Source organism: Ascaphus truei, chromosome 1 (assembly GCF_040206685.1).
Source record: "Ascaphus truei isolate aAscTru1 chromosome 1, aAscTru1.hap1, whole genome shotgun sequence".
NCBI lineage: Eukaryota > Metazoa > Chordata > Amphibia > Anura > Ascaphidae > Ascaphus > Ascaphus truei.
Window position 1 is genome coordinate 71,075,770 of NC_134483.1, and position 22,733 is coordinate 71,098,502.

At 49.2% G+C, this 22,733-nt stretch overlaps 1 long non-coding RNA gene across 1 annotated transcript in view; it reads right to left on the reverse strand.

The window, feature by feature from the left end:
* LOC142489076 (uncharacterized) overlaps positions 1-17,490 on the reverse strand; it is a 29,233-nt gene extending 11,743 nt beyond the window's left edge. Inside the window, exon 1 of the long non-coding RNA XR_012799792.1 lies at positions 17,129-17,490. This is a non-coding gene — a long non-coding RNA (uncharacterized LOC142489076). The remainder of the gene's footprint in view (positions 1-17,128) is intronic.
* Between the last annotated feature and the right edge of the window lie 5,243 nt (positions 17,491-22,733).

Sequence of the window (22,733 nt, forward strand, 5' to 3'; positions counted from 1 at the left end):
GTGAATCTAAATATTGTACTTAATACTTATTGTAGCCAGGAACCTCTTTCCACCCTTTGGTTGTTATGGGTGGGTATGCTGCAGTTAGGGAACACTCCGATAACGGAGGTTCCGCATAAGGGAGCCGCCATGTTGTGGTTGGCGTCAGCGCAGACTTAGCCTAGCAGAGGTTGCGCATGCGCAGAGCAAGGGTGAGGAAAAGCCCGTGAAGGAGGTAGAGCACGACGGGTCCCAGCAGCCCCCGCGGGTCCCCGTGATGCGCATGGACCAATGAGGTGCGAGGCCAGGAGGAAAAGGAAGTGGTTGCGCGCACATGAGGTCAGAGTTGGTTGGAGAGGAGGAGCTTCAGTGTGGGGAGGCAGACCGCCTCCAACCTAGGCCGCATGCCCCAGGCCCAGCTAGGCCCTGAGTTCCCGTAGAGACAAGCGGAGCTAGGGACTGGCCATAGTTAGGTTCCGGTTCCCTTTATTGCCACACTATCACCACCGGGACAGTTTTAAGTTGGCGGGAGGTCTGGGCGCAGGCCCCGCTATCCAGCCTCAGCGTGTCTGGGTGGGATCGCCCTAGACACCTAAGGGTGACGTCATCTACACCTCGCCTGTTCTTTTGTGAAGATAGTAGCTGCACCGGGTACTGGAGTGCCCGGCAGGTAATTCTAAAGGGCACCAATGGTACCATCACTCATTCAGGACACAGTGGCTGTGCAGTCACACTCATACACATTCATTGACTCACTTGAGGGTGGGAGAACTATTCCCAATGGGAACTGGACACGCTGTGGGATCACCCGGTGAAGGGAGTAGGGAGGGTGAGCGTTCGGCGAGATGCCGAGTATAGTGTCTCCTCTAGGGAGGGACACCTGTTGGTATAACATATATGGTTACTGCAAGTAAAGTTAATTGGTTAAGGGATATTGCTGTGTGTGTGTGTTATGTACATAAGTCCTGTGAAGACCCACTTCCCCTCGGGTGGAAGCTGTCGCAGGTGGAGGCGCTGCACCAAGTTATAGATATTGTGTGTACCCCAGGCTCTCTGTGGCAGAGGCTCAGACCCTGTGAGCCTACAGGTAATACAGCATATGGTAATGGCCTGTGTTCGCTAGGAACCAGGGCTAATTTTGGAGGCGCTGCTGAGATCTTAGACCTGGGGTGCCCCTTGAGACAAACTTACCGCCACAATGGCCCTTCCTTCCCATCAGCAAATAAGCGACTGGGCGCTGCAAATGCCCGCCGCACCGTAGCTGTGACACGAGTACCCATGGCCTTACCTTTAGAGACTTTGCAAATGGCCCTACGACAACTACCGGGTTTTGCCAAAGCCCGCCTAGTAGATGTGCTCATAGACCAAGATGCTAAATGGAACACCTTGCTAGTAGATTGCCGGCGAGACCTAGTAGTACTAGAACCTGCCATCCCTCAATATCTGCCGCTGCCTGATGCTCCACCTAGCGGCAGCCCTTTTGTCTATCCACTTCGGGACCCTCCTGTGGGGGTACTAGATGACGATGACCCCACACTTCCTTTTGCTCACTATCCCGCGAGCGTGGCGGCTAGCTGTCGGTCAGACTCTAGCTAACCCGGGTCTAGCACATCCGCCGAAGTAGGGGTGCGTAGTGATATGCTGCAGAAACTCAATGACAAGATAGACCAGTTAACTGCCCCCTCCAGCTTGCCGCCATTAGTAGAAACACTTACCTTAGCCATGCATTCACAAAGCTACCGGAAATTAAAGGCCTTCTCGGGGACGCTACCTGTACCCACAAGAGAGGATGGGATAGACCCGTGGAAGGAGCACACTAGGGGAGTAATGGAGGAATGGTCTTGCACCGACGTGGTGAAACGGCAACCACTCATGGAGTGCTTACGACCCCCGGCGTCCACATTGATCAGCATTCATCGAGAGCAGTACCCCGACCTAACCGCTCATATGATGATCGAGTTCCTAGTTGAGGCCTATAGTGTGACCGAGGATGATGGGGCCTTGTGGGCCAAATACTATGCCATAAATCAAATGGATGGTGAGGACCTGTCTGCCTATATACACCGAGTGCAAATCTCCCTTGGGCCCCTGCTGCATCATAAATATGTGGCCGCCTCCCAGATGGACGAATACCTCCACAAACAATACCTACGAGGGTCCAGTCCTACTTACCCTATAGCCAACATGATTCGCGACAACCTAACTCGAGGGCCCCCTCCCTCGTTTATCAAACTCTTGCAGCAAGTCAAAGAGCACGAGATGCATCTTATGCTTCACTTCACCCAGAAGGCTAAAGCAGTCAGCAGCACTAAGCCAAAAGGAAGTGCTGAAAAGAAGGAGGACCCACCGGACAAACCAGGTCCCGAACGGCCGAAATATGCTGGACGAACCTCGCCTCCGTATGACCGCCGTACCCTACCCCGGGATATGTCCTGCTACAAATGCGGGAAGAAAGGACATATCTCCTACGATTGTCGGATGGGAGAGTCTCGCCACAGAAGCCCGTCACCCAAGAAGTTCACGCCCCAGGCCATGGTCTGCGGTGTGTATGCGGTCGGTCCAGAAACTCCGGTGTCCCCCCAAAGTGGCGAGGACCCTGAAGAGGAGGGTGTCAAGGTCGCCTAGACCTCCTGCCTAGCCATAGCTTCTTTGTCCACCGGGTGTGCTGCTGCCTTCTGTTTGCTCTGGGTTCCTCTGTCTGTCTGTCTTCTTGTTGCTCCTCTCTCTGTCTTATAGTTCTGTTTCCTGTCTGTTTCCCTTTCCTTTGTTTCAAGTCAGACTCCTATGCTCGTGCCTCTGTCTTTGATCCTGATCTGTTCCTGAACCTGTCTGTATTTGATTCTGTTCTTAGTAAAGGCCCTTGCTGGTAATCTGCTTGTCCCTGGTTGTTCCTTGCTCCCCGGTCTTAGTCCCTGCTCCCCGGTCTCAGTCCCTGCTCCCCATTCTCATTCCCTGCTCCCGGACCTGTCCTGCCCCGCCTGTCCTGTTCCAGTCTCCTCGTTGCCGACCTCTCTGCTTGTTACCTGACTTCGCTACCTGCCGCCTGCCTCGGACCCCTGCTTGTTACCTGACCTCGTTGTCTGCCGCCTGCCTCGGACCCTCTGATTGTGACCCCTACTACCTCCTGCTTTTCCGGCCACTGAGATCCTACTCGCCACAGGAGTCTTCCGTGACAGAGGGTAACCGCGTGGGACCGGTAGCGCTGATCCGGGTGTTAGTGGATGGGATTTACTCCTCCGCACTACTGGACACGGGGTCTCAAGTCACCATCATATATCGGGGGTTCTATGATCGACACCTCCAGAAGCGGCCTCTGTGAGCTGCAGGGCATATCAAAGTACGAGGCTTAAGCGATGACGACTACCCCATCGATGGGCTGGTGACCGTTGATCTGGAGATACAGCAGCTCAACACGGGGAAGTGTCACCCCATGAAGGTGGACGCCTTGGTGTGCCCTGAACCCAAAGATACACCTAAGTATCCGATCATCCTAGGCACGAATGCGGACATTGTACAAGCCGTCATCCGGGCCTATCGACAAGAAGCTAATGAACTGCCCATGTCCAGCCTACAATTGCAGCTAGTCCAGGTGGATCCAGCTCCTCCTCTATCCCCCTCGGAGGACTACGGACTGTTGTTCTGCGGGCGGGGAGGGTTGACCAGACTCTTACCCGGTGAGACGCAGAGGGTACCCGCCTGGTGTGCTTACGCTGAACGAGTAGGCCAGGAGCAGCTGTTTTCTTTAGAAAGCACACCCGAAGAAGATGTCTGCCGAGGATATCGGCTAGTGCCGGAATTCCGGGATTTGCCAACAGCCATTCCCCGTCGAATTTGTGATGGTGCAGAATCTTTCGCCCTTCCCCATGGCCATCGACGCGGGACAGCGAATAGGGAGAATTTACCCGGATCACCGTTAGATTATGACTTGGGTTCATCCGGACTGTCGGACGCCTGGAAAGAACGATTACGAGTACAGCTGGAAGAAAGACGATCAGTATTCTCTACTAGGGAAATGGATGTGCGGTGTAGCCGCAACGCCCAACACACCATTCGGATGACTGATACAAAACCCTTCCGGGAGCGTTCCCGTCGGCTAGCCCCTAGGGACGTAGAGGATGTACGAGCTGCGATCAATGAAATGGAAGAAGCCGGAATTGTCACGGAATCACGAAGCCCTTATGCCTCACCCATAGTGGTCGTGCGAAAGAAGAATTGGACCGTGAGGTTATGTGTTGACTATCGGACACTGAACAATCGAACGGTACCGGACCAGTATAACCTTCCCCGCAAAGAAGAAATCCTCGATACCCTACATGGGAGCCAATGGTTCAGCGTACTGGACCTTCGGTCTGGCTACTACCAAGTACCTATGAGCCCAGAGGATCAAGAGAAGACGGCGTTCATTTGCCCCCTAGGGTTCTATCAATTCACCCGTATGCCCCAAGGCATATGCGGTGCCCCCGCCACCTTCCAGCGGCTAATGGAGAAGACTCTAGGTGACTTGAACCCCCGAGAATGCCTCGTATATTTAGACGACATCATAGTCTTCGGGAAAACACTGGAAGAGCACGAGGCTCGACTCTTGAAAGTACTTGACCGATTAGCGCAAGAAGGGCTCAAACTCTCCTTGGATAAATGCCGTTTTTGCTGGACGTCGGTGACTTACGTGGGAGACATAGTGTCCGGCGAGGGAATTGCCACGGACCCCGCCAAGATAGAAGCTGTTGTTAATTGGCCCCGCCCTGTGGGGGAGTTGCGGTCGTTCCTGGGGTTCTGCGGCTACTATCGCAGGTTTGTGGAAGGGTACTCCCGACGGGCCAAAGCCCTCAATGGCCTCCTCAAAATATATCCGGAGGACACAGGACGGAAGGCCACACCTGCCCTGTCCTTCGGGGACAAATGGACACCCGAGTGTGAACAAGCCTTTACAGATCTGAAACAGAGTCTGACTGCGGCCCCTGTGCTGGCCTATGCCAACCCCGAACAACCGTACATATTACATGTGGATGCTAGCCTCAACGGCCTAGGAGAAGTATTACATCAAAAATATCCCGAGGGATTGCGACCTGTAGCGTATATCAGCCGCAGTCTTACTGTCAGTGAGCATTACTACCCCGTGCACAAACTCGAGTTCTTGGCCCTCAAGTGGGCCATTGTGGACAAACTTCGTGATTACTTGTATGGTGTCTCGTTCGAGGTACGGACCGACAATAATCCTTTCACCTACATCATGACCTCCGCCAAACTCGACACGGCCGGGCATCGCTGGTTGGCCGCTCTATTCAATTACACTTTCACCTTGAAATACAAGCCAGGCCCCCTGAACATTGGAGCGAACGCCCTGTCTAGACGACCAGGGCTGGCCACTACCCCCGACGAAGATCAGTGGGAAGAAATTCCGGGACCCGGAATAAGGGCCCTATGTTGTACAGCTGCCATAGTCAATGACCAAGTGGCATTCTCTGAACTACGAGTGGCTGACTCTCTAGGGTGTACATCAAACGCTATCCCGGAAGCCTATCGAGACCCCAGTGGTATGCATATTACTCCAGACAAGATCATAGCCTGGAAAAATATGGTACGATACCAAGAACAAGACCCGGTTGCAGGGGCCATTCGTTATGCCATCCGACAAAATCGCCCGGCCCTCCTCCGACAGGCCCCGGGGGATGTAGGAGGTCTACTGATGTGGGAAGCTGACAAATTTGAAATACGAGACAATTTGCTATACCAAGTTGTGGAGTATCATAATCACCTGAACAGAAGAAAATTAGTACTGCCAAAAAGACTACAGTACTTGGTACTGAAGGCTCTACACGATGAACACGGCCATTTGGGGGTAGACAAGACTTTTGGACTAGTGAGAGATAGGTTTTTCTGGCCAAAGATGAGAGAAGCCATAGAGTATCACTGCCGACGGTGTGTGCGGTGTATTCAGAGGAAGACCTTACCCACCAGGGCCGCCCCAATGGGCCACTTAAAAAGTACGGAACCCATGGGCTTAGTATGTATGGACTTCCTGTGTATCGAACCTGATAGCCGTGGCATAGGGAATGTGTTGTTCATCACGGATCACTATACCCGATACGCCCAGGCCTTTCCGACCAAAGATCAAAAAGCCATTACGGTGGCCAAGGTGCTCTGGGCGAAGTACTTCATGCATTATGGGCTTCCTCAACGCCTCCACTCAGATCAAGGAAGGGACTTCGAAAGCAAGTTAATCAAAGAACTGCTGAAACTCTTGCATATCAATAAGTCCCGCACTACTCCATACCACCCCGAAGGGGATGCACTGCCGGAATGATTGAACCGTACCTTACTAGACATGTTAGGCACGTTAACGGGGGTGGAAAAGACTGAATGGAGTCGGCATGTGGAAACATTAGTGCATGCTTACAATTGCACGCGACACGATTCCACCGGGTTCTCACCCTACTTTCTCATGTTTGGCCGAGAAGCTAGACTGCGTGTGGACATACGGTTGAGAGTCTCCACCGATGGAGTGCATAATACTACACATTTCCGCTATGTGCAGCGATTGCAAGAGAATCTGCAACGGGCCTACCTACAAGCCGAGAAGTCCACCGAAAAACTGAATGCTGGGAATAAAAGGCGGTATGATCATAAAGTTAAACACAGAGCCATTAAACCTTGCGATGCAGTGCTTCTCCGTAACCTGGGAGTACCGGGGAAACATAAGTTGGCTGACCGATGGTGGGAGGGAGTGTACGAGGTAGCCTCTCAAATGCCCGGCCTTCCAGTCTACCGCATTAAAGACTCGGATGGCCGGGTGAAGACATGGCATAGGAATCATTTACTCCCTATTCCCCGAGTAGAAGAGGGGGATTTGGAATGGCCGTCATCCTCGTTGGATGGGGATATATCAATGGAAAAAGAAGAGTCAGGGAACTCCGATGTTCCGGAAGATCCACATGAGGGAACCTCTCAAAGGGGCCCTCAACAGAGAGCACCTCCCGGCGGAGCTTCGGGTAAAGGGCTCCGGGAGCGCTCGCCCCAGGGGGTGGCTCAGGAAGATTCAGTATTGGACCCGCTGAGCCCGTGCTTCGTACCCATTCATGACAATGTAGAGATCGCAACCCCCTCAAGGAAAGAACTCCTGGTGCAAGACTCAGATAGTCACTCTCCCACGGGAGTGACCGAACAGCAGTTAAGGCGAAGTCAGAGGAATGGGCAACTTGGCACTAATAATAATTAGCACTTTGTCAAGAACTACAATAAGCACTAGCCATTAAGATCAATTGCTTTTCTGGTTAGCAGTGTCACTTACTGTACTTATGAAACTGGAGATAAGCAAAAATGTAAAGGGCCAGTTCAAAACCAAATATTAATATCTGTTGAATATCTATAAATATACTTTGTGTGTGTGTATATATATATATAGACAATAATGCAACATTTGGTAAACACCTCTGCATATACGTGCATTATATGTAGGCCCATACAGAAAATCAGTAAAATAGCCAATAGGCTTTGGAGATATTTCTAGTTTTATTTCCAGTGAAAATATCAAAGATACCCACTGGAAAAGTCACAATGTCATGTCCCCTAGCGGCCATAATATTTCCCCCAGATAAAATTTCAGGTTCTATTGTATAGTACTTCTAGTAGTCCTTTATTCCCATAAAGATATTAGACTTCTGTTAACTATTTGGGTTATAGGTGAATCTAAATATTGTACTTAATACTTATTGTAGCCAGGAACCTCTTTCCACCCTTTGGTTGTTATGGGTGGGTATGCTGCAGTTAGGGAACACTCCGATAACGGAGGTTCCGCATAAGGGAGCCGCCATGTTGTGGTTGGCGTCAGCGCAGACTTAGCCTAGCAGAGGTTGCGCATGCGCAGAGCAAGGGTGAGGAAAAGCCCGTGAAGGAGGTAGAGCACGACGGGTCCCAGCAGCCCCCGCGGGTCCCCGTGATGCGCATGGACCAATGAGGTGCGAGGCCAGGAGGAAAAGGAAGTGGTTGCGCGCACATGAGGTCAGAGTTGGTTGGAGAGGAGGAGCTTCAGTGTGGGGAGGCAGACCGCCTCCAACCTAGGCCGCATGCCCCAGGCCCAGCTAGGCCCTGAGTTCCCGTAGAGACAAGCGGAGCTAGGGACTGGCCATAGTTAGGTTCCGGTTCCCTTTATTGCCACACTATCACCACCGGGACAGTTTTAAGTTGGCGGGAGGTCTGGGCGCAGGCCCCGCTATCCAGCCTCAGCGTGTCTGGGTGGGATCGCCCTAGACACCTAAGGGTGACGTCATCTACACCTCGCCTGTTCTTTTGTGAAGATAGTAGCTGCACCGGGTACTGGAGTGCCCGGCAGGTAATTCTAAAGGGCACCAATGGTACCATCACTCATTCAGGACACAGTGGCTGTGCAGTCACACTCATACACATTCATTGACTCACTTGAGGGTGGGAGAACTATTCCCAATGGGAACTGGACACGCTGTGGGATCACCCGGTGAAGGGAGTAGGGAGGGTGAGCGTTCGGCGAGATGCCGAGTATAGTGTCTCCTCTAGGGAGGGACACCTGTTGGTATAACATATATGGTTACTGCAAGTAAAGTTAATTGGTTAAGGGATATTGCTGTGTGTGTGTGTTATGTACATAAGTCCTGCGAAGACCCACTTCCCCTCGGGTGGAAGCTGTCGCAGGTGGAGGCGCTGCACCAAGTTATAGATATTGTGTGTACCCCAGGCTCTCTGTGGCAGAGGCTCAGACCCTGTGAGCCTACAGGTAATACAGCATATGGTAATGGCCTGTGTTCGCTAGGAACCAGGGCTAATTTTGGAGGCGCTGCTGAGATCTTAGACCTGGGGTGCCCCTTGAGACAAACTTACCGCCACAATGGCCCTTCCTTCCCATCAGCAAATAAGCGACTGGGCGCTGCAAATGCCCGCCGCACCGTAGCTGTGACACGAGTACCCATGGCCTTACCTTTAGAGACTTTGCAAATGGCCCTACGACAACTACCGGGTTTTGCCAAAGCCCGCCTAGTAGATGTGCTCATAGACCAAGATGCTAAATGGAACACCTTGCTAGTAGATTGCCGGCGAGACCTAGTAGTACTAGAACCTGCCATCCCTCAATATCTGCCGCTGCCTGATGCTCCACCTAGCGGCAGCCCTTTTGTCTATCCACTTCGGGACCCTCCTGTGGGGGTACTAGATGACGATGACCCCACACTTCCTTTTGCTCACTATCCCGCGAGCGTGGCGGCTAGCTGTCGGTCAGACTCTAGCTAACCCGGGTCTAGCACATCCGCCGAAGTAGGGGTGCGTAGTGATATGCTGCAGAAACTCAATGACAAGATAGACCAGTTAACTGCCCCCTCCAGCTTGCCGCCATTAGTAGAAACACTTACCTTAGCCATGCATTCACAAAGCTACCGGAAATTAAAGGCCTTCTCGGGGACGCTACCTGTACCCACAAGAGAGGATGGGATAGACCCGTGGAAGGAGCACACTAGGGGAGTAATGGAGGAATGGTCTTGCACCGACGTGGTGAAACGGCAACCACTCATGGAGTGCTTACGACCCCCGGCGTCCACATTGATCAGCATTCATCGAGAGCAGTACCCCGACCTAACCGCTCATATGATGATCGAGTTCCTAGTTGAGGCCTATAGTGTGACCGAGGATGATGGGGCCTTGTGGGCCAAATACTATGCCATAAATCAAATGGATGGTGAGGACCTGTCTGCCTATATACACCGAGTGCAAATCTCCCTTGGGCCCCTGCTGCATCATAAATATGTGGCCGCCTCCCAGATGGACGAATACCTCCACAAACAATACCTACGAGGGTCCAGTCCTACTCACCCTATAGCCAACATGATTCGCGACAACCTAACTCGAGGGCCCCCTCCCTCGTTTATCAAACTCTTGCAGCAAGTCAAAGAGCACGAGATGCATCTTATGCTTCACTTCACCCAGAAGGCTAAAGCAGTCAGCAGCACTAAGCCAAAAGGAAGTGCTGAAAAGAAGGAGGACCCACCGGACAAACCAGGTCCCGAACGGCCGAAATATGCTGGACGAACCTCGCCTCCGTATGACCGCCGTACCCTACCCCGGGATATGTCCTGCTACAAATGCGGGAAGAAAGGACATATCTCCTACGATTGTCGGATGGGAGAGTCTCGCCACAGAAGCCCGTCACCCAAGAAGTTCACGCCCCAGGCCATGGTCTGCGGTGTGTATGCGGTCGGTCCAGAAACTCCGGTGTCCCCCCAAAGTGGCGAGGACCCTGAAGAGGAGGGTGTCAAGGTCGCCTAGACCTCCTGCCTAGCCATAGCTTCTTTGTCCACCGGGTGTGCTGCTGCCTTCTGTTTGCTCTGGGTTCCTCTGTCTGTCTGTCTTCTTGTTGCTCCTCTCTCTGTCTTATAGTTCTGTTTCCTGTCTGTTTCCCTTTCCTTTGTTTCAAGTCAGACTCCTATGCTCGTGCCTCTGTCTTTGATCCTGATCTGTTCCTGAACCTGTCTGTATTTGATTCTGTTCTTAGTAAAGGCCCTTGCTGGTAATCTGCTTGTCCCTGGTTGTTCCTTGCTCCCCGGTCTTAGTCCCTGCTCCCCGGTCTCAGTCCCTGCTCCCCATTCTCATTCCCTGCTCCCGGACCTGTCCTGCCCCGCCTGTCCTGTTCCAGTCTCCTCGTTGCCGACCTCTCTGCTTGTTACCTGACTTCGCTACCTGCCGCCTGCCTCGGACCCCTGCTTGTTACCTGACCTCGTTGTCTGCCGCCTGCCTCGGACCCTCTGATTGTGACCCCTACTACCTCCTGCTTTTCCGGCCACTGAGATCCTACTCACCACAGGAGTCTTCCGTGACAGAGGGTAACCGCGTGGGACCAGTAGCGCTGATCCGGGTGTTAGTGGATGGGATTTACTCCTCCGCACTACTGGACACGGGGTCTCAAGTCACCATCATATATCGGGGGTTCTATGATCGACACCTCCAGAAGCGGCCTCTGTGAGCTGCAGGGCATATCAAAGTACGAGGCTTAAGCGATGACGACTACCCCATCGATGGGCTGGTGACCGTTGATCTGGAGATACAGCAGCTCAACACGGGGAAGTGTCACCCCATGAAGGTGGACGCCTTGGTGTGCCCTGAACCCAAAGATACACCTAAGTATCCGATCATCCTAGGCACGAATGCGGACATTGTACAAGCCGTCATCCGGGCCTATCTACATGAAGCTAATGAACTGCCCATGTCCAGCCTACAATTGCAGCTAGTCCAGGTGGATCCAGCTCCTCCTCTATCCCCCTCGGAGGACTACGGACTGTTGTTCTGCGGGCGGGGAGGGTTGACCAGACTCTTACCCGGTGAGACGCAGAGGGTACCCGCCTGGTGTGCTTACGCTGAACGAGTAGGCCAGGAGCAGCTGTTTTCTTTAGAAAGCACACCCGAAGAAGATGTCTGCCGAGGATATCGGCTAGTGCCGGAATTCCGGGATTTGCCAACAGCCATTCCCCGTCGAATTTGTGATGGTGCAGAATCTTTCGCCCTTCCCCATGGCCATCGACGCGGGACAGCGAATAGGGAGAATTTACCCGGATCACCGTTAGATTATGACTTGGGTTCATCCGGACTGTCGGACGCCTGGAAAGAACGATTACGAGTACAGCTGGAAGAAAGACGATCAGTATTCTCTACTAGGGAAATGGATGTGCGGTGTAGCCGCAACGCCCAACACACCATTCGGATGACTGATACAAAACCCTTCCGGGAGCGTTCCCGTCGGCTAGCCCCTAGGGACGTAGAGGATGTACGAGCTGCGATCAATGAAATGGAAGAAGCCGGAATTGTCACGGAATCACGAAGCCCTTATGCCTCACCCATAGTGGTCGTGCGAAAGAAGAATTGGACCGTGAGGTTATGTGTTGACTATCGGACACTGAACAATCGAACGGTACCGGACCAGTATAACCTTCCCCGCAAAGAAAAAATCCTCGATACCCTACATGGGAGCCAATGGTTCAGCGTACTGGACCTTCGGTCTGGCTACTACCAAGTACCTATGAGCCCAGAGGATCAAGAGAAGACGGCGTTCATTTGCCCCCTAGGGTTCTATCAATTCACCCGTATGCCCCAAGGCATATGCGGTGCCCCCGCCACCTTCCAGCGGCTAATGGAGAAGACTCTAGGTGACTTGAACCCCCGAGAATGCCTCGTGTATTTAGACGACATCATAGTCTTCGGGAAAACCCTGGAAGAGCACGAGGCTCGACTCTTGAAAGTACTTGACCGATTAGCGCAAGAAGGGCTCAAACTCTCCTTGGATAAATGCCGTTTTTGCTGGACGTCGGTGACTTACGTGGGAGACATAGTGTCCGGCGAGGGAATTGCCACGGACCCCGCCAAGATAGAAGCTGTTGTTAATTGGCCCCGCCCTGTGGGGGAGTTGCGGTCGTTCCTGGGGTTCTGCGGCTACTATCGCAGGTTTGTGGAAGGGTACTCCCGACGGGCCAAAGCCCTCAATGGCCTCCTCAAAATATATCCGGAGGACACAGGACGGAAGGCCACACCTGCCCTGTCCTTCGGGGACAAATGGACACCCGAGTGTGAACAAGCCTTTACAGATCTGAAACAGAGTCTGACTGCGGCCCCTGTGCTGGCCTATGCCAACCCCGAACAACCGTACATATTACATGTGGATGCTAGCCTCAACGGCCTAGGAGAAGTATTACATCAAAAATATCCCGAGGGATTGCGACCTGTAGCGTATATCAGCCGCAGTCTTACTGTCAGTGAGCATTACTACCCCGTGCACAAACTCGAGTTCTTGGCCCTCAAGTGGGCCATTGTGGACAAACTTCGTGATTACTTGTATGGTGTCTCGTTCGAGGTACGGACCGACAATAATCCTTTCACCTACATCATGACCTCCGCCAAACTCGACACGGCCGGGCATCGCTGGTTGGCCGCTCTATTCAATTACACTTTCACCTTGAAATACAAGCCAGGCCCCCTGAACATTGGAGCGAACGCCCTGTCTAGACGACCAGGGCTGGCCACTACCCCCGACGAAGATCAGTGGGAAGAAATTCCGGGACCCGGAATAAGGGCCCTATGTTGTACAGCTGCCATAGTCAATGACCAAGTGGCATTCTCTGAACTACGAGTGGCTGACTCTCTAGGGTGTACATCAAACGCTATCCCGGAAGCCTATCGAGACCCCAGTGGTATGCATATTACTCCAGACAAGATCATAGCCTGGAAAAATATGGTACGATACCAAGAACAAGACCCGGTTGCAGGGGCCATTCGTTATGCCATCCGACAAAATCGCCCGGCCCTCCTCCGACAGGCCCCGGGGGATGTAGGAGGTCTACTGATGTGGGAAGCTGACAAATTTGAAATACGAGACAATTTGCTATACCAAGTTGTGGAGTATCATAATCACCTGAACAGAAGAAAATTAGTACTGCCAAAAAGACTACAGTACTTGGTACTGAAGGCTCTACACGATGAACACGGCCATTTGGGGGTAGACAAGACTTTTGGACTAGTGAGAGATAGGTTTTTCTGGCCAAAGATGAGAGAAGCCATAGAGTATCACTGCCGACGGTGTGTGCGGTGTATTCAGAGGAAGACCTTACCCACCAGGGCCGCCCCAATGGGCCACTTAAAAAGTACGGAACCCATGGGCTTAGTATGTATGGACTTCCTGTGTATCGAACCTGATAGCCGTGGCATAGGGAATGTGTTGTTCATCACGGATCACTATACCCGATACGCCCAGGCCTTTCCGACCAAAGATCAAAAAGCCATTACGGTGGCCAAGGTGCTCTGGGCGAAGTACTTCATGCATTATGGGCTTCCTCAACGCCTCCACTCAGATCAAGGAAGGGACTTCGAAAGCAAGTTAATCAAAGAACTGCTGAAACTCTTGCATATCAATAAGTCCCGCACTACTCCATACCACCCCGAAGGGGATGCACTGCCGGAACGATTGAACCGTACCTTACTAGACATGTTAGGCACGTTAACGGGGGTGGAAAAGACTGAATGGAGTCGGCATGTGGAAACATTAGTGCATGCTTACAATTGCACGCGACACGATTCCACCGGGTTCTCACCCTACTTTCTCATGTTTGGCCGAGAAGCTAGACTGCGTGTGGACATACGGTTGAGAGTCTCCACCGATGGAGTGCATAATACTACACATTTCCGCTATGTGCAGCGATTGCAAGAGAATCTGCAACGGGCCTACCTACAAGCCGAGAAGTCCACCGAAAAACTGAATGCTGGGAATAAAAGGCGGTATGATCATAAAGTTAAACACAGAGCCATTAAACCTTGCGATGCAGTGCTTCTCCGTAACCTGGGAGTACCGGGGAAACATAAGTTGGCTGACCGATGGTGGGAGGGAGTGTACGAGGTAGCCTCTCAAATGCCCGGCCTTCCAGTCTACCGCATTAAAGACTCGGATGGCCGGGTGAAGACATGGCATAGGAATCATTTACTCCCTATTCCCCGAGTAGAAGAGGGGGATTTGGAATGGCCGTCATCCTCGTTGGATGGGGATATATCAATGGAAAAAGAAGAGTCAGGGAACTCCGATGTTCCGGAAGATCCACATGAGGGAACCTCTCAAAGGGGCCCTCAACAGAGAGCACCTCCCGGCGGAGCTTCGGGTAAAGGGCTCCGGGAGCGCTCGCCCCAGGGGGTGGCTCAGGAAGATTCAGTATTGGACCCGCTGAGCCCGTGCTTCGTACCCATTCATGACAATGTAGAGATCGCAACCCCCTCAAGGAAAGAACTCCTGGTGCAAGACTCAGATAGTCACTCTCCCACGGGAGTGACCGAACAGCAGTTAAGGCGAAGTCAGAGGAATGGGCAACCTCTAATCAGGATGGCCTACGATCAGTTTGGGGCACCCCACTATGAGGCTCAGCAGTGGGCTCGCACTCGAGTGAAATCCGTAATTGTGATGTTTAGCGAGATGTACAATCTGATTTAGAGCATAAGAGAGCCGCCATGTTATGGTTGGCATCAGCGCAGACTTAGCCTAGCAGAGGTTGAGCATGCGCAGAGCAAGGGTGAGGAAAGGCCCGCGAAGGAGGTAGAGCACGATGGGTCCTAGCAGCCCCCGTGGGTCCCCGTGATGCGCCTGGACCAATGAGGTGCGAGGCCAGGAGGAAAAGGAAGTGGTTGCGTGCACGTGAGGTCAGAGTTGGTTGGAGAGGAGGAGCTTCGGTGTGGGGAGGCAGACCGCCTCCGATCTAGGCCGCATGCCCCAGGCCCAGCTAGGCCCTGAGTCCCCGTAGAGACAAGCGGAGCTAGGGACTGGCCATAGTCAGGTTCCGGTTCCCTTTATTGCCACACTATCACCACCGGGACAGTTCTAAGTTGGCGGGAGGTCTGGGCACAGACCCCGCTATCCAGCCACAGCGTGTCTGGGTGGGATCGCCCTAGACACTTACGGGTGACGTCATCTACACCTCGCTGATCCTTTGTGAAGATAGTAGCCGCACCGGGTACTGGAGTGCCGGCAGGTAATTCTAAAGTGCACCAACGGTACCATCCTTCATTCGGGACACAGTGACTGCGCAGTTACACTCATACACATTCATTGACTCACTTGAGGGTGGGAGAACTATTCCCAAGGGGAACTGGACACTGAGTGGGATCACCCGGTGAAAGGAGTAGGGAGGGTGAGCGTTCGGCGAGACGCAGAGTATAGTGTCTCCTCTAGGGAGGGACACCTGTTGGTATAACATATATGGTTACTGCAAGTAAAGTTAATTGATTAAGGGATATTGCTGTGTGTGTGTGTTATGTACATAAGTCCTGCGAAGACCCACTTCCCCTCGGGCGGAAGCTGTCGCAGGTGGAGGCGCTGCACCAAGTTATAGATATTTTGTGTACCCCAGGCTCTCTGTGGCAGAGGCTCAGACCCTGTGAGCCTACAGGTATACAGCATATGGTAGTGGCCTGTGTTCGCTAGGAACCAGGGCTACATTATCAACAACTATTTTATTAAAAATGACAGCAATTTTGTTTGATTTGATGCTGTATTCCGTTCTTTGCTTTGTATTAAGCTGAAAAAAAGAATTGCAGAATCATGCCCACAGGGAAAAAAGAGTAAAGCTGATCCCCACCACTACAGCTGACCCAGCCAGATTCCCTTTTTTAATGTTTTAAAAAGCAAATCAATGCCTTATGGGGATATATGCAGATGGGGAAAGTGTTCCTTTGTAGATTAACGAAACCTTCATTTTCCTGCATTGCACATTGTCACTGCCAGGCTTTAACAACAACAACATCATCCCCATGCTTCCTAGAATTAAAACCAGCTGTCAGTTCACATTTCCTTAATCCTCTCAGAGTTAAGCTCAGCCAACCACTGTCCATTATCTAAGAGAAAAGCATTTCTGTAATTAAGAAATATGCTTTTCTAATTTATACTGTATCTAATATGAATTGCACTGGATACTAAGTTACTTTTGTAACTAATATAATAGGACATTAATCTATTATTTGCATTTGAAAATACATACTGCACAGTATGTCAAGCTTGTCAAGATACTAAGGCCTATAAGGTGATGTGATACTGTATAAAACACCTTCCATCACTGGAAGACACATTACGGACTTTAGTCTTACGGTATAGAACTGATTAATAAATATTGGCCTCCCTGTCTTTGGAAGACATACTGTACTGTACGTTGGTGAATGTTCAGCAAAGTGTGCACTAATTCAAACAGGGTTCAGGGGACAGCGTAGCAGAAATGTGGAACATTTTTGAAACTTGTGTATATAGATAATTTACATATGCTGCTTAAATTGTTGAGGAGTTGTTGCTACAATATTGTGTAAACAATTAAAAGAATCCTTTCATATCACTGGACATGTGCCGTATTTGTATTTTTAGCAATAATACACAATGGGAAGGTGTAGCTATTTGGTATTGCTTTCTATTTAATTTGTATGTGATACATTTTGTGTTTTGCTCTAATATGCCCCCCAGTTGTGCAGCAGCAAGATGGATAATCAGTAAATAATGTACAAAATCGGTAAGTAATGTACATGTAACACCCCTATCCCCCCGGCAGCAGGGGTAGGGTGTACATGTGTGAACAGGGTTCTGCCCCGCTCCCGATAGGATTAGAGTGTTAGCTCCTTGGTCAGTTACCTGTGATCTCAGGGTTCCCTCTGGTGGGTTCAGGCCTTGGCTGTAATGGAGGATAGTTGGTGGTTGGAATAACAGGACAAGAAATAGGGCGCCAGGATCTTTTGCAACTTACAGGTATTTTATTGTCAGGCACAACAGTTCCAGGCTTGCACAGGATCAATTATTCTCATATAGAGCATGATACTTAATTATACAGGTTCCCTGTATAATGCCCTCTTCAGAGCAAGTTCCCTCTGTGCCCGTTCCCATTCAGAATCAGTACTTCTGGGTCAGTATTTGTCTCTAGTCCATCACACATCTTTTGTGTGCCCTGTCCCTTTTTAACTGTGCTAACTGTGTCTCTCAACTGTTATAACTGTCATCTCCTTTAGCTGCCCTAATCTTAACTGTCTCCCTCAACTGCCTAAAACTGTCATCATCTCACAGCTTCACTGGTTGCCTAGCAACATGTAACTGCAGCCTCTCTTAACTGTCCCTATTCAAAACTGCCAGCGCGAGCTCCCTTGCACTAAAAAGGCCTTAACTGCAAATGCAGCCACCCTATTGGCTAAGCTGCAGCATTTGACATTCCCCTGAGGTTCATGTGACTTGGAGTCCCTGTCTTGAGCCTTTCCCTATTAGCCACCCTCGTGGGATCCTACTGCGCTTGCGTGAGTTCTGCGCACGTGCAATCAACTGCAAAATGGCGGCGCCCTGCAAAAGTAGCCGCCGGAGCCTCCGGAGACCCGCTCGCCCTATCTTTGGGCCTCAACTGTCGCGCAGCTGATCGTTTCCCCCCCCGGCAGCACCTCACCACTTGCGCATGCGCGAAGATCCCTAATGGCCGCCGCGCATGCTATCCGTTCTGCACATGCGTGGCCAATCGTAACAAGGCCGCCGCGAGTCAACCTGCGCAGCTGCGCATGCGCGAGCCCTGCGCGCATGAACACGCATAACAAACATGGTGGTGCCCTGCAGAGGGAGCAGTCGGCAAGCCCGTCGCCACCCGCAACAGACCCCACAGCAGCAGAGGTAAGGGGGCGGAAAACGGAGGACCGGGGAGCCAGAGGGGACCTGGCTATGTACAAAATCGGTAAATAATGTACATCTACGCATCTAATGGTAATGCTAAGCAGCTTTTCATATCATTATCTTCTGTATGAGAACAAGAGAAAAGAGATGCATATAAAATGGCTTATCACTTATATCATTCAATGGTAAACTGCCTGCCAATCTACCTGAACTTTTCCCTTAGGAGCAGCGTTAACATCTGCCCATCAAGATGGAACCATGAAATATTATGACCTGAATAAATCACATTTCATTAGCCCATTAAATGACAGCCAGACATGCTTAATGCCCTAAGTTGAGTTTTCTCCTTGACTGGCCTACATATACTTCCCACACAGACATTTTAAAACATAAATCACAAATGCTTAATCATACATCATGTACTGTTTAACAAGGTCATAATTTTACCTAAACATGAATTGTTTCTGGCGTCTCCTTAAATGGTGAGAAATAAATAATTTAAATAGCTGATGATTAAAAAGTTTATAATAGTATAATTAAAGTAAATTTAATATTGATATTAGGTCCTCTATTAAAATAGAAAACAATAGTCAACTGGGGGCGCGCAATAATGTGGTGAGTACAGCCTTAACAAAACATGTACAAACAAAATCAATTCCACATTTAATACACTTATAAATATGAATGAATAAAACCCATAGAGATTTAAAAGTCCAATCTTGAGGGTACTGCTGTCTTCAACTGGAAGCAACCCAGGCGTTCCACAAGTAAACTATAGAAAGATATAAAAGCAGAAAAGCGCACACCTCATAATGCAGTATTAAAGTCTTTACTTGGCCAAGAAAAGCCTTTAATACTGCACTATGAGGTGTGCGCTTTTCAGCTTTTTTTTTTTTATCTTTCTGGCGTCTCCTTAAATCGCATGATACATTATCCACAGTGTAGTCAGTCCTCTGTCTCTGTTGCAAATATTAATTTGAGATGCAAACTGGTGTTTCCATTTGGTTTTACCTCTATAAGACATGTAGGTTTTCTGTTTTGCCGAAAGTTTGTTGGTTTTAGCTTTGAATTGACTAAATAGAAATTAAATATTAGTAATGACATAAAATTCAATTGGAGCTTTGCCTTCACCATTTCCTATATAAAGCAATGTGCTATAAATATCCAGCCCTAAAAAAAATGTTTTTATTTGAATATCAAAGTGTCAGATAACTAATATGAAGTACTGGGTGACAGTTGTCATTAATCTCTTGCATTTGATGTTTACAAAATAAATATATGTTGGTGTGCAAAAGTCTAACTGGAGCATACAAATAGAAACACGTGTAGGAACTTCATACTCATCTCCAGCTCTTCCCTAGGATGAGCCCTATTTAGTCCCTAAAAAAGTTAGGGCAAACAATTTAATAAAATACAATAATATACGCCCATACACCTGTGTCCATTATTATTATACTGTACTATGACTGCTGTACACTTACACAATAATGGTTTTCTGCTGTACAGTAGTTGATTATGAATTTGTTTTCAATGTCTGCATATTGACCCATGTGAGAAAAGACCAGCCCTTGAGAACAAATCCTGCCTTACTTTCATCATGAAAATGTGTTGGTCAGAGTTTGCTGGTTGATTCTTTTAACGCTTCCATTATCCTCCCTAAACCTCCAGCTTCACTGTATATCTACTTTTAAAGTCTGTAGCAAACATATTGATCTAAAGCCTTTTCCACCAAACCTCCCAGTTGATGGAGTTTATACAGTATTTCAAACTTTGAAGTGAGAATTTAAAGTGTCTTTATGAGGGTTGAACTATCCTCTAGTTGTTCCTTTACTACTGTATAAGCAAGCTTGCTGTAGATAACCTGCATTTAAATTCTGGAGTTTTCCATTCTGTAGCTCAGAGCAGGTGATTTCTGTTTACCATAAGTGCTTCAGTTCTATGCATGTTGCCTGTTGACTGAATCTCTATCGAGCTTGAACTATCTCAGAAGGAGTCTCGCAGTCTCAGCTGAGAGCTGGGAATCTCTCAAAGGGAGTTTTGCAGTCTCAGCGCAGAGCTGAAAATCTCTCAGAGAGAGGTTTGCACTCTCAGCATAGAGCAGGGCACCTAGGACTGCTAGGATCCCTCCTGTATTCCCTGTTTGGGGTGAGTATAGTTCTGTGAGGTGACTTTGTGCTGTAGCTGTTGGCTTTGGCCAAAATAAACACACATGTATTTGATCTCTGTGTCCTGTCTGGTGCTTGATCTCATGAAAGAGTCCTGGTCCCTCGTATCACTAAGCTGCAGCAATCTGGGCTACAAATATCCATACTGTAGCACATATCTGTGCAACTCTGAGACATTGTACCTAACAGTGTATCAACTAAAGACCTCTATTAATAGCAGTCTATAATTCTACATATGGGTTTTTACTAGTGAATACAGGAGTGATTTAAGACAGCTATTAGTTAATAATAATAATAAAAAATAATAATACACACATATATATATATATATATATATATATATATATATATATATATATATTTTTTTTGTTTGTTTTTTTGTGACAGAGTCACTAACTCAGTATGCTGGAGTAAGGAGCATATGTGTGCTTCCAGCATACAGGCTGGTAACCTTCTGCTAGAGAACTTCATGCACCTGCAGCTAATTAAGCAGGAAGGACTCCTGAGAGACTGAGGTTTAAAAAGGCAGGAAGTAACCTGCGCAAGTGAGTTCGTTTTTCCCCAGGAGGGTAGAGAGACTTCTCCCAGCTAGGAAGAACCCTGGCTGTTGCGGTGGTCCCCAGCCCTGCGAGGAGCTCTGCTACTAGGACTAGCTGGGTCCCCAATCCCAGGATAAAAGACTGCTACAAGCTGGACACAGCCTGCTCCCCGGAACTGACGTTCCTGAAGGACTGAAGGAGTGACACAGAGACCCTGGGATCGGAATCCCCTACAAAACAGATAAGCCTCAAATAAGACTCTGCAATGTTAAAAGACTGTTTGCTGCTGCAATTCAGATAAGAAACTTTCTTATTGTATGTGGAGCACTTGTTTTGGGTCCAATAACCAGATTAGCTGGCTGCCCGGTAGAAAGGGCTGAAGCTGAAAAAGTTAGTTAGTTTCCGTAACGAGAAGAGGTGTTTATTTTATCTTTTATTTTGCCTTAATGCGACAGTACCCTGATGGTCATTTGCCTGGTGGATAATAAAACCACAATAGTTAAGATTCACACCCTGTCTTAACGTCTTACTGACCCTGCTGCGAGGCCATCCTGCCACAATATATATGTGTATATTAATATATATATATTAAGCTTGGCCAACACGGTACAGATACCTCTCTCTCTCGCTCTCGCTCTCGTTCTCACTCTCTCTCGCTCTCTCTCTCTGAAGCTAGAAGATTGTTACAAGACGTTACGTCTTGTTACAAGTGGGGAGGGGATAGTGGGAAAAGAGTGCGCTAGATCAGACACAGCTATTAAGGTGAGTATATCAGTGTGTACAACAATGTCCACAGGGACTAATGACTAATAGAGTTGACAAATATACAAAAATATCAATATCATTGTAACAAATATGTAGGTCAAATGACATGGACCATGACCTACCCTAGCAGGGTATCAATACTATGGTGTATGACAATAGGTATGAGTATATGCAAGCCTCTATTAGGTATTTGATAGTCCAGTTCTCTCATGAGCACACCAAGCAATCTCTCCTTAAGATGCAAGGGATAATGTTCTTCACAAAAGGGTTAAGGTAAGTATAGGTACGTCTTATCAGATTTTAAGAAGGGATTGACACTAGACTTCAAAAATGATCTGGATGTCATTTTAGGAGTAGCAGCGGCTAATGGTATCTTAAATCCCAAAGAATTGACATTTTTGAATATAGAATACCCTAGGATTCCTCATTTGTATCACCTTCCTAAAATCCACAAAGATGTTATTAACCCCTCTGAAAGATCAATTGTCTCCGGGATCAACTCTTTGACAGGAAATTTGTCAAAATATTTAGATTTTTATCTTCAACAATATGTAGTGTGACAGAGTCACTGACTTAGTAGGCTGGAATGAAGGCTATGTGTACTGTCCAACACTCAACCAGTTAACCTACTTCAAGAAAATTGCTTTTACCTGCAGCATAATTAAGCAGGATTCCTGAGAGACTGCAGGTTTAAAAAAGCAGGCAGTGATACAGAGAGAGAGAGACTGTTTTCCCCAGAGAAGGGGGGGAGATAAGAGTGCTCCCCAGCTGCGGAAGCTGGTATAGAGTACCTACAGAGGAGTTCTAGGGCTCAACGTGGGGCTGAGTTCCCTAGGAAGAAAAGAGAAGAGACCGTGCTGAAGCAGGGACGTCTGCTCCAAAGAGGACTAAGATAAACAAAACCCTTATTATTGTATGCCGAGACTGTGTTACACTGTAGCATATGCCAGGGCATGTTTTGGCTTGGGAACCAGCTTAGCTGGCAATGCAGTTAGTGAGGACAAAAGCTATGGTGTACTGTAGTTAGCTTTCGCTAAAGGGAATACGTGTTTATTTTCTATGATTTGGCTTTCTTAAAGTGACAGTGCACCCAGAGTTTATTTGGTTGTGGCTAATTAAGCACTA